General features: G+C 44.1%; 1 protein-coding gene across 1 annotated transcript in view; it reads right to left on the reverse strand.

The window, feature by feature from the left end:
• The window catches only part of NEXMIF (neurite extension and migration factor), a 146,839-nt gene extending 145,901 nt beyond the window's left edge, over window positions 1–938 (reverse strand). Inside the window, exon 1 of the mRNA XM_049705079.1 lies at window positions 390–938. The gene's annotated coding sequence lies outside the window, so the exon portion shown is untranslated. The remainder of the gene's footprint in view (window positions 1–389) is intronic.
• Window positions 939–10,386: the final 9,448 nt, after the last annotated feature.

Below are 10,386 nucleotides of genomic sequence, written 5' to 3' on the forward strand. Positions count from 1 at the left end.
CCGTTCCCCAGACAGGATCTCCTGAAAGCCGGCCCGAAGGGAAGCGGCACTAAGCTGGCCCCAGCCGCCCGGCTCTGAGCCCGGCGGCTCCAGCCCGCTCGTTTCCCCTCCCCCCCACCCCCACCCCACACACGCCGGCGCAAGCACAGAGGCCTTTCCTAGATTGCAGTGCCTGTCAGGGCTAGCCGGGATCTCTCGCCCTCGCGGCCTCACTCCCTCGTATACAGACACACGCACGCCATTCTCACACAGACGTCCTCCCTTCTGTTTTCCCTTCCTCTTCTCGCTCGGCTTCCCCCAATTCGTTCCACCCCCTGCCGCCGCCACCCTGCATCAACCGGGAAGCCGGCGAGAAGGCCAGGGGGCTGGATGGCAGCGCTCATACTCACCTCCCGGGCCGACTCCCGAGGTGCACGCTGCCGGCGGGCTCAAGCAGCGGGCGCTGGGGCTAGAGCAGCCGCAGTCAAGGCTGGGCTGCCGCCGTCGCCGCAGCTGCTCGAGCTGCCCCCGCCGCCGCCGCTGCTGCTACTGCTGCCGCCGCCGCCGCCGCCTCTGCCTCAGCTCCATGCGCCGGGCCCGCCAGGTGGACGCGACTGTCTCCCTCAGGCGCCGCCGCTGCGGCGATGCTAGATGGCTTCAGAGCTATCAGGTTCTGGCCCTGAAACTCAGCGCCTCAGCGGCCGCCGGCTGCTCCTGAAGTCGGCTCTCAGCATGCACCTCCGCTTGCTCGGGCCGGAGCTATCTCACTAGCGGGCTGCGCGCGCGGCGCTGGAGCCTTGCTCAGTGCGGTCGCTGTGGCCGTCCGCGGGAAGGAGAGAGAAGGAGGGCGGCTGCTACTGTCGCTATCGCTGTTAAAGCTATTGCTAAATGTTGCTACTGCTGTGGCGGTGGCTGCTGCTGCTGCTGCTGCTGCTGCTGCTGCTGCTGCTGATGCTACTGGTTTTCCTTCCCGGGTTCTCCCCCTGTCTCTTGCCCACTCCTCCCCCCCCCGGCCTTTCTCCACCTCCTCCTCCTCCCCCTTCTCCTCCCGCGCCGCTTTTCTCAGAGCCTCTGCGGGCGCTGCCTGGTCTCCTCTTCTCCCCGATCTGCCTCTGCCCATTCAGAAAGGTGCCCAGAGTGGGACTGCCTCGGCTGCCACCATCGCTATTGCCCCTGCCATTGTTTCCTCCAACAGGGCTGTTCTTGCTGGACGCGATCCCCCCTCTACCTCCCTTCCCCACCACAGCCCTCTTTTTTTCCTCCCGTGCTCTTTACCCTCTCTACGGTCCCTTCCCATGTGCCCCCTCCCACTTTGTCCGTCTGTCCCTCCCTCCCCTCAGGCGCCCGGGAGCGCGCACTGCGCGGCCACCTGTCATAAAGGGCGCGCACCCCCTTCCCCACCCCCACCCCCCACCCCGCATTCTTGCAGCCAGCCCAGTCCACCGCGCCAGTGATGCGTTCCACCCCCAGCAGACACGCAGCTGGACATCACTCTCCCACGCCTTTTAGGGTAGTTATGTGTACCGAGAGGGCGCTCTGAAGTTTGGGGAAGAATATTGCAATGGCTTCTTCCACCAAGCGTCTAACCATTCAACCTCTACCTACCCTTAACTTCAGAGTCTAGGCCCCCAGTAGGGTGGGTTGTGTTGGAAGGGTTGGATGAAGGGACATTCCCCAGAGAACTGGAGAAGGGTGAGGGGATTTTTGGAATAAAGAAGGAGAGAAGAAGGAAACGTGAATGTGCCTGGAAGGATATGGGATGTGCCTGACTGCTGTCATAGAGAAATCCCTTAGGTGGTCATTTTCCTTCAGAATTCCTGGGAACCCAACAGGAAACAGCAAGGGATTTGAGAGCAACTTAGAAGGGACCATTCAGCACTCCTGGAGCTCTGGGTGTAATGTTGGGGCCTAATCCCCTGAGTCACCACCACTAGGAGCCAGGGCAAAAGATGGAAAGGCTAGTGCTAGAACAGAAGGGGTAAAACTAAGCTACTTTGTGTGCACTTGTTCCAGCAAGCCATTACCACAGCACAGCTTCTCCAGTCTGGCAGGGCCCAATTTCAAATTTATCTGCTGCCACAGCTGCAGCCTCATTTTGCTGCCAAAGCTCAGGCTTTGAGACCTGTTATGTGCAACTCTCACAGTCACCCTCAACAGAACCTCTATGGCCTGTCACATAACCCTTCCCCAGAAATAGCACAGGTTGGGAGGGGTCTGTTTCCCTTTCCCTGGCAAAGTATGAAATATCATACTTCTAGATATCTCAGTGCCAACAAGGTCTGGGTTGCCTTTTCAAGTTTGAGGCACTCTCCTTGGGTCTTTCATCACTGAGCAGTAAACGGGGCCCTTTTACAATTCCTCATCTCCATGCCTTCTGTTTTGCCACTCCACCTGCTTGAAACGCTCTAGTCCTTTCTCCTCATTTTTTTTTTTTTACATCTTTTTTGGAGTATAATTGCTTTACAATGGTGTGTTAGTTTCTGTTTATAAAAAAGTGAATCAGTTATACATATACATATATCCCCATATCTCCTCCCTCTTGCGTCCCCCTCCCACCCTCGCTATCCCACCCTGCTAGGTGGTCACAAAGCACCGAGCTGATCTCCCTGTGCTATGCGGCTGCTACCCACTAGCTATCTATTTTACATTTGCTAGTGTATATAAGTCCATGCCAGTTTCTCACTTCGTCCTAGCTTACCCTCCCCCCTCCCCATGTCCTCAAGCCCATTCTCTAGCAGGTCTGTGTCTTTATTCCTGTCCTGCCCCTAGGTTCTTCATAACCTTTTTTTTTAAGATTTGATATGTATGTGTTCGCATACGGTATTTCTTTTACTCTTTCTGACTCACTTTACTCTGTATGACAGACTCTAGGTCCATCCACCTCACTACAAATAACTCAATTTCGTTTCTTTTTATGGCTGAGAAATATTCCATTGTATATATGTGCCACATCTTCTTTATCCATTCATCTGTCGATGGACACTTAGGTTGCTTCCATGTCCTGGCTATTGTAAATAGAGCTGCAATGAACATTGTGGTGGTACATGACTCTTTTTGAATTACAGTTTTCTCAGGGTATATGCCCAGTAGTGGGATTTCTGGGTCGTATGGTAGTTCTATTTTTAATTTTTTAAGGAACCTCCATACTGTTCTCCATAATGGCTGTATCAACTTACATTCCCATCAACAGTGCAAGAGGGTTCCCTTTTCTCCACACCCTCTCCAGCATTTATTGTTTGTAGATATTTTGATGATGGCCATTCTGACTGGTGTGAGGTGTTACCTCATTGTAGTTTTGATTTGCATTTCTCTAATGATTAATGATGTTGAGCATTCTTCATGTGTTTATTGGCAATCTGTATATCTTCTTTGGAGAAATATCTATTTAGGTCTTCTGCCCATTTTGGGATTGGGCTCTTTGTTTTTCTGATATTGAGCTGCATGAGCTGCTTGTAAATTTTGGAGATTAATTCTTTGTCAGTTGCTTCCTTTGCAAATATTTTCTCCTATTCTGAGGGTTGTCTTTTCATCTTGTTTATGGTTTCCTTTGCTGTGCAAAAGCTTTTAATTTTAATCAGGTCCCACTTGTTTATTTTTGTTTTTATGTCCATTTCTCTAGGAGGTGGGTCAAAAAGGATCTTGTTGTGATGTATGTCATAGGGTGTTCTGCGTATGTTTTCCTCTAAGAGTTTTATAATGTCTGGCCTTACATTTAGGTCTTTAATCCATTTTGAGTTTATTTTTGTGTATGACGTTAGGGAGTGTTCTAATTTCATTCTTTTACATGTAGCTGTCCAGTTTTCACAGCACCACTTATTGAAGAGGCTGTCTTTTCTCCATTGTATATTCTTGCCTCCTTTATCAAAAATAAGGTGACCATACGTGCATGGCTTTATCTCTGGACTTTCTATCCTGTCCCATTGATCTATAGTTCCGTTTTGTGCCAGTACCGTACTGTCTTGATTACTGTAGCTTTGTAGTATAGCCTGAAGGCCAGGAGCCTGATTCCTCCAGGTCCATTTTTCTTCCTCAAGATTACTTTGGCTATTCAGGATCTTTTGTGTTTCCTTACAAAATGTGAAATTTTTTGTTCTAGTTCTGTGAAAAATGCCAGTGGTAGTTTGATAGGGATTGCATTGAATCTGTAGATTGCTTTGGGTAGTAGAGTCATTTTCACAATGTTGATTCTTCCAGTCCAATAACATGGTATATCTGTCCATCTGTTTGTATCATCTTTAATTTCTTTCATCAGTGTCTTATGGTTTTCTGCATATAGGTCTTTTGTCTCCTTAGGTAAGTTTATTCCTAGGTATTTTATTCTTTTTGTTGCAATGGTAAATGGGAGTGTTTTCATATTTTCTCTTTCAGACTTTTCATCATTGGTGCATAGGAATGCAAGAGATTTCTGTGCATTAATTTTGTATCCTGCTACTTTACCAAACTCATTGATTAGCTCTGGTAGTTTTCTGGTAGCATCTTTAGGATTCTCTACGTATAATGTTATGTCATCTGCAAACAGTGACAGTTTTACTTCTTTTCCGATTTGGATTCCTTTTATTTCCTTTTCTTCTCTGATTTCTGTCGCTAAAACTTCCAAAACTGTGTTGAATAAGAGTGGTGAGAGTGGGCAACCTTGTCTTGTTCCTGATCTTAGTGGAAATGCTTTCAGTTTTTCACCATTGAGGACGATGTTGGCTGTGGGTTTGTCATATATGGCCTTTATTATGTTGAGGAAAGTTCCCTCTATGCCTACTTTCTGCAGGGTTTTTATCATAAATGGGTGTTAATTGTGTCGAAAGCTTTCTCTGCATCTATCGAGATGATCATATGGTTTTTCTCCTTCAATTTGTTAATATGGTGTATCACGTTGATTGATTTGCGTATATTGAAGAATCCTTGCATTCCTGGGATAAACCCCACTTGATCATGGTGTATGACCCTTTGTTTTTTCCCCGCGGTACGCGGGCCTCTCACCGTTGTGGTCTCTCCCGTTGTGGAGCACAGGCTCCGGATGCACAGGCTCAGCGGCCATGGCTCACGGGCCCAGCCACTCCGCGGCATGTGGGATCTTCCTGGCCTGGGACACGAACCCGTTTCCCCTGCATTGGCAGGCAGACTCTCAACCACTGCGCCACCATGGAAACCCAATGGTGTATGACCCTTTTAATGTGCTTTTGGATTCTGTTTGCTAGTTTTTTGTTGAGAATTTTTGCATCTATGTTCATCAGAGTTATTGGCTTGTAGTTTCCTTTTTTTTGTTATATCTTTGTCTGGTTTTGGTATCAGGGTGACAGGGCCTCATAGAATGAGTTTGAAAGCGTTCCTCCCTCTGCTATATTTTGGAAGAGTTTGAGAAGGATAGGTGTTAGCTCTTCTCTAAATGTTTGATAGAATTTGCCTGTGAAGCCATCTGGTCCTGTGCTTTTGTTTGTTGGAAGATTTTTAATCACAGTCTCAATTTCAGTGCTTGTGATTGGTCTGTTTATATTTTCTATTTCTTCCTGATTCAGTCTCGGAAGGTTGTGCTTTTCTAAGAATATGTCCATTTCTTGCACATTGTCCATTTTATTGGCATATAGTTGCTTGTAGTAATCTCTCATGATCCTTTGTATTTCTGCAGTGTCCGTTGTTACCTCTCCTCTTTCATTTCTCATTCTATTAATTTGAGTTTTCTCCCTTTTTTTTCTTGATGAGTCTGGCTAATGGTTTATCAATATTATCTTCTCAAAGAACCAGCTTTTAGTTTTATTGATCTTTGGTACTGTTTCCTTCATTTCTTTTTCATTTATTTCTGATCTGATCTTTATGATTTCTTTCCTTCTGCTAACTTTGGGGTTTTCTTGTTCTTCTTTCTCTAATTGCTTTAGGTGTAAGGTTAGGTTGTTTATTTGAGACTTTTCTTGTTTCTTAAGGCAGGATTTTATTGCTATAACCTTCTCTCTTACAACTGCTTTTGCTGCATCCCATAGGTTTTGGGTCATCATGTTTTCACTGTCATTTGTTTCTAGGTATTTTTAAATTTTCTCTTTGATTTCTTCAGTGATCTCTTGGTTATTAAGCAATGTATTGTTCAGCCTGCATATGTTTGTATTTCTCTTTCTCATTTATAACTGTGAAACTCATCTATAAATAATAGCTCGTCTTCAAGTAATTGATATTTTTTGAGTCCCTACTATGTGCCAGATACTATGCTAAGCAATTTACATGAATTATTTTATTTAAGCCTCACAACAAACACAATTTTATTATTCCTGTTTTACAGGTGAGAAAATTGAGCCATAAACAAGTTAGATATACATATCTTGAGAATAAAAGCAATATCTTCTTTATCTTGCATGTGTCAGGCTCTGTGCAAATACATTTGCATCTTTCAGTCACTGGGATAAATGTGAAGAAAAATAAGGGTAACTGCTGAACTGTGACCCCTCCCAAATTCATATATTGAAGCCCTAACCACCCAATACCTCAGAATGTATTTGGAGTTGGGTCTTTAAGGAGGTGACTAAGTTAAAATGAGGTGTCTAGGGTGAGCCCAAATCCAATATGAGTGGTGCCCTTATAAAGGGAGAAAATTTTGACACACAAAGAGACACTAGGGGCACATGAGTACAGAGAAAAGACCATGTGAGGACACAGCAAGAAGGCAGGCATCTGCAAGACAAAGAGAGAAGTCTCAGGAGAAACCAAATGTGCCAACACCTTGATCTTGGACTTCTAGCCTCCATAGAATTGTGAGAAATATTTTGAAGCCACTCAGTCTGTGGTATTTTGTTATGACAGAACTAGGAGACTATACAATAGGAAACTATGAGGTGTCTTAGTAAAAGGGTGGTAGAAAGGACTTATTAAAGGATTTGAGCTTTGGCTGGGTAATTTGGGGGAGAGTCTAAGAAAGTAGGGGTTCATTCTATATTGAATGCTATCAGAAAGGAAGGGCAATTCTATGACTGAGCACCTTAATAAATCCTCTCTATAAGGAAGGAAGACTAAAGTGAGAATTAAGCTTTTGTGGGTGGCACAGTGACCTTGTTTTTTGTCTGTGCTTAGACTAAATTATGAAGCAGCTTTGCTTTGTCTCACTTTTTGATGTTCTCAGAGTAAAACATTGTCTGCTGTGGGTATTTTGTGAGATTGTTTATGTCCAGCAGGAGAACAACAGGTTTGTGTCCTACCTGTGAGTGCCAGGCCAGGTTTCAGATGTAAGGGGCTGCTTTTTTTTCCTTTCTCGTATGTGACTACTTAATGCCATTCATTAGTTGTAACTAACTTGGCTTTAGGCAAGTTACTTTACTTCTCTGTGCCTCAGTTGCCTCACCTATACTTAAAGGAAATGGAATTAAACATAGGGTAGTTGTGGGAACTAAATGGAGGAATATACATAATGTCCTTAGAACAGGGCTTGGCACATAGGTGGCATTCATTGAATACGGGCTATTATCCATTTCTCTCTTCTCAAGCAGGCCAGTTAGCATGAAATTATAGTTATGTATTGATATATTCTCTCTTACTAGACTATGAGCTCCCTGAGGGCAGGAATAATGCCTATTGTCATAGTAATAATAAATAAATTTTATTGAGTGCTTTCAATGTGCCAGGCACTATTGTTAGTTGTAGTTACTCCAAGAAAACTTCTGAGGCTCCATTCCTACCTGTAGGCTAGCCTGAGTGTCCTCCCCTATGCTCCCACAGCACCCATGTTTACCTTAATCACTATACTCAGCATATGATACTGACGCTGTCTGCTTATGTGTCTTCTTCCCTTTCTAGACTGTTCACCTATAGAGGGGAGAGCAGGTACTTTTAAACTTTACAAATAAAAATTGTATATATTTAGGTGGACAATGTGATATTTTGATATATGTATACATTTTGAAATGATTACTACAATCAAGATAATTAACACATCCATCACCTCACATAGTTATGATTTTGTTTTCTTTTTGGTGTGGTGAGAACACTTAAGATCAAATCTCGTGGCAAAGTTCAACTATAAAATACAGTATTATTAACTATAGTTACCATGCTGTACCTTAGATTTTAAGAACTTACTCATCCTGTATAACTGAATCTATATACCCTTTGACTAATAGCTCCCCATTTCCCCCACACCCAGCCCCTATCAAACACTGCTCTATTCCATTTTTGAGTTCAACTTTTTTAGATTCCACATGTAAGTGAGATTATGCAGTATTTGTCTTTCAGTTTCTGGCTAATTTCACTTAGGATAATGTCCTCCAGGTTTATCCATGTTGTCACAAGTGGCAGGATTTCCTTCTTTTGTAAGGTTGAATAATATTCCATTGTGAATGTGTAGGTGTGTGTGTGAGTGTGTGTGTGTGTAATACTTTCTTTATCCAATCATCCATCGACAGACATTTAGGTTGTTTCCGTATCTTGGCTGTTGTTAATAATGCTGAAATGAACATGGATATCTTCAAGATACTGATTTCACTTGAAAGCAGGTACTTATAACTTTGGTACCCATGTCTGAGCACAGTGCCTAGCACAACAGAGGCACTGAATATAAGGCATTGATCAGATTTTCACTACATTCTTTGCCTTGTCTGAAGTGGAACTCAGGTCAAGGCAGCTGTCTTAGCTGCCTTGTCTTAGCTCACATTGCCCCTTTCCCTGGGGTTTTATCGACTAAAAATGTAACAAAGGATCTCTTACATAGTGTTTTCCCTATAAGGTAGATCTAAAGGAGAGAGTCACCATAAGACTTCAATACAAGAAGGTGCCATTTGGGAACAACTAGCCTCTGCTATTTAGCAGTCAATTGTAGCATGTCCATTGGGGCAAAGTGGAATAATGAAGGAGTATGAGACTAGGACCCAGAATCTTTGGTTTTGACTTTAATATTGCTGTTGACAAACTGTATGATGTGCAACAAAGCACTGAACCTCTCTGACTTTCAGTTTCTCTATGGCAGAAATGGAGAGAATAATCTCTTTATTCACTGGCTAATAGAGCTTGATAGCAAGACTAAAAAGAGTTTACTGGAATTTCTCTTTGGGGAAAATATTTAACTCCTCCATTATTTCCATGTTGCATGCCTGGATGATTCTTAGCCTCTGGAACTGGTGTTCCAAAATGGTCACAGCCTTTCAGATGCCAAGCAAGTGCCATGGGTATTGTGATTTTTTAGCCTGCCATACTCCCTAACAGTCCCACAATTCAGCCTGTTCCCAGTGAAGGGAACTATAGTGTCTGGAAACTTTGGGGACATAAGAGGTGCTTCTATCCTGGAGTTGGACCCAGAAAGTTTCTCTCCATTATGCTGAGGACAGACATAGGATGTTTTTCAGCTCAAATTTGTTTTCTACCTTAGCCCACAGGGATAAAATAAGGTGAATGACAGAATAACATTATCGCAGTATCACATGCATATACAAGGGAGGAAACTACCATATTATTTTTCATATAATGTACCACCATTGTGCCCAGAGACTATATAACCATCATAATAATGGCCTCTGGCTGGGACTTTATGGCACCTTTCCCTTGCAACTTCCAAAGAATGGACCAAAGGAACTCGGGGGGGGGCAGATTTGAGAGGGCAGTGAATTGAAACCAGCATTAGCTGTTCCTCGTGTTTGAGGGGCAGTACCCAGAACACTGAGGGCTCCCATTAAATATTTGAGGGGCAGCACCCAGCACATTGAGGGCTCCCATTAAATATAATGGAACTGACAAATTGCCTCAATACTTCCCTCCTTTGTCGTAAATAGCATTAGAAAACTATAGCTCTCTCCCTCCTGACAATAGACAGACATGTCACTTTTTTTTCTTTCAGCAACCCTAGGAGGAGCAAGGGAATCTTCATTTATGAATTATTCAGTTAGTGTTTGGTTGGGACCCTGTATTAGGTCTCAGGAGGAGAAAACAGAGACAACTAAAGACATAGTCTTTACCTCAAAGAAGCCTAAAGTCTATTAGCCTAGGGATGGAAACACAGGAGAGCAATACTCTCAGGCAGTGCAGAATGAGGGCTGAGTGAGAGGTGAGAATAAGTCAGGGCCTTTTTGGTCAGGAGGCCAAAGGAGTTTGGGGTTCCCCAGGGCATGTGCCAGGTAGGGGTGTCCCTGGGGGTGAAGTAGGACTTGCTAGGCAGTGAGAAGAGCATGAGCTGAGGAAGTGCTGAAGAGGAATGGTGAGCAATGTATTTGGGAATCAGTGACATGAACATCATGGCTGGAGCCAGGGCTTGCTCCAAGGAGGAAGCCAAATTTGGATGGGTTGAATGGGGCCGGATTGGGAAGGCTTTGGAACTCTAGGGCATTTTATCCTTGAATTCTCACTCTCTACTTTATAAACGTGGAAAATAAAGGTCATGGTCACATATTAGGTAGCTAGACGAGGCACTGAACCTTAGTGTTTAGATGATAGCAATGATGAACATTTGTG

The sequence above is a fragment of the Orcinus orca genome, chromosome X, assembly GCF_937001465.1.
Source record: "Orcinus orca chromosome X, mOrcOrc1.1, whole genome shotgun sequence".
NCBI classification, from domain to species: Eukaryota; Metazoa; Chordata; class Mammalia; order Artiodactyla; family Delphinidae; genus Orcinus; species Orcinus orca.